Source organism: Sinocyclocheilus rhinocerous, unplaced genomic scaffold (assembly GCF_001515625.1).
Source record: "Sinocyclocheilus rhinocerous isolate Xijiao unplaced genomic scaffold, SAMN03320098_v1.1 scaffold242, whole genome shotgun sequence".
NCBI classification, from domain to species: Eukaryota; Metazoa; Chordata; class Actinopteri; order Cypriniformes; family Cyprinidae; genus Sinocyclocheilus; species Sinocyclocheilus rhinocerous.
Window position 1 is genome coordinate 25,260 of NW_015638945.1, and position 2,049 is coordinate 27,308.

The 2,049-nt window shown below is 34.6% G+C and overlaps 1 protein-coding gene across 1 annotated transcript in view; it reads left to right on the forward strand.

The window, feature by feature from the left end:
* The window catches only part of LOC107750217 (band 4.1-like protein 3), a gene marked incomplete at its 5' end in the record, with an annotated part of 25,325 nt that extends 23,595 nt beyond the window's left edge, over positions 1–1,730 (forward strand). Inside the window, one exon of the mRNA XM_016565500.1 lies at positions 1,035–1,730. The remainder of the gene's footprint in view (positions 1–1,034) is intronic.
* Between the last annotated feature and the right edge of the window lie 319 nt (positions 1,731–2,049).

The window sequence follows — 2,049 nt, forward strand, 5'->3', positions numbered from 1 at the left end:
GTGAGTGAGTGAGTGAGTGAGTGAGTGAGTGAGTGAGTGAGTGAGTGAGTGAGTGAGTGAGTGAGTGAGTGAGTGAGTGAGTGAGTGAGTGAGTGAGTGAGTGAGTGAGTGAGTGAGTGAGTGAGTGAGTGAGTGAGTGAGTGAGTGAGTGAGTGAGTGAGTGAGTGAGTGAGTGAGTGAGTGTGTGTGTGTGAGTGAGTGAGTGAGTGAGTGAGTGAGTGTGTACATATATACACACTGCTTTTCAAAAGTTTGGGATCTGTAAGAATTTTCGTGTTTTAAAGAAGTCTCTTCTGCTCACCAAGGCTGCATTTATTTGATCAAAAATACAGAAAAACACTGAAATATTATTAGAATCTAAAACAGCTGTTTTCTATGTGAATATGTGTTAAACTGTAATGTATTTCTGTGATCAAAGCTGTATTTTCAGCATCATTACTCCAGTCTTCAGTGTCACATGATCTTCAGAAATCATTCTAATACGCTCATTTATTATGGATGTTAGAAACCGGTTTTTGCTGCTTCATATTTTTTTGGAACCTGTGATACTTTTTCAAGATTCTTTGATGAAAAAAAGTTTTAAAAAAATAAAAAAGTCAGCATTTACTTAAAATAGAAATCTTTTGTAACAATTTACACTACCGTTCAGAAGTTTGTGTCTGTAAATGTTTTTCTTTTACTTAATACTTTTATTCATCAAGGATGTGTAAAATTGATAAAAAGTGACGGTAAAGACCTGTATTGTTACAAAAGGTGCAAAATAAAATTAAAAATAATTTTATTAATGATATTTTCGGGTTACATGTGTCTAATTGCAATATCATGAACAATATCACAATGCAAAAAAAAAAATAGTCCTCATTTTCTTCATGCAAAATATTATTTTATTATTAATTAATAATTGTATTTATTTTTATTGTTATTTTTTTCCCTGAGGTGGAACATGATCCGGACGTGTTTTGTGTGAAAATCTTCCCAAAAGCTCTGAAGAACTGAAACGTCTGTTTGATGTGATTTGTGTTTGTGTTGTTTAGGAATAATCTCATCAGCTGAGAACCAACACGCGACCTCCGACCTCTGCCGAGATCTTCATCATCAAGCCATCAGCTTCAGCCTCGTCAAACCAAACCCGCGCTGAGATGATGGACTCGCAAACAAAAAAAATATTTGCCTTAAAATGTCTGAAAATATTAATTTCTGCCACTTGGGTTTATTTATGGTCCAGTGTGAATCTCACAGAAACGCGTCCAGGTCCAAATTAAAAGGATTTTTTCCCTTTAATTTTGATTTTGCTCTTCAAACTCAACAAACTGAATTGAAACTCGTTTGTACTTGAATCATAAGCATGTTTTTATTGCAATGCTTGTTCACTTGTTAGTTTTTGTTGTGTTTTTGGCACTAACTGATCCTGCATTATAAATGCAAAACGGCAAAAAATGAGTAAAAAAAAAAAAAAAGAAAGTTAACCACTATTTTAAGGGCTTTTGGTAACTTTGTAAAACAGCAGCTTGTTTGTTGGAGCAGAAACACAGCGGCGCTTCAGTTTGATTCCCACAGAAGCTCTGCAGTAGAAACCCCTTTGCCTTGACCTTTGACCTTTCTTATATTTGACCCTGAGAGGTCGTGGTGTTTTTAGCGTGTGTAATGAGAAGGGATTGAACCAGCGACAAAAGAGCGATAAATGCAATTGATGTGATTTTTATTTTGGAATAAAGTATTGCTGAAATCGATGCGGTTTGTGTTTGTGGTTATTAGAGAGCTGCATCAGTGGTGAGATATCACAAATCACCTGTGTTTTGTTTTCATGCGTCTTTATAATGCGATTAATGCGATTCTGCTCATAATTAGAGTCTCTAATCACAGGAAAAATACGTTTCTGCACCTCTGATATTTTTGCTGTAATAACAAAGCTGGTCGTTTTAAACTTTTTATTTACAGAAACTATAGGAGTGGCAATGCATTAACATCAGTAAATAATTCAAATAATTAAATTGTGATTTCCAAAAATCTCACACTTTATGATCAATGAATTTACTTCATTTTTCCAGT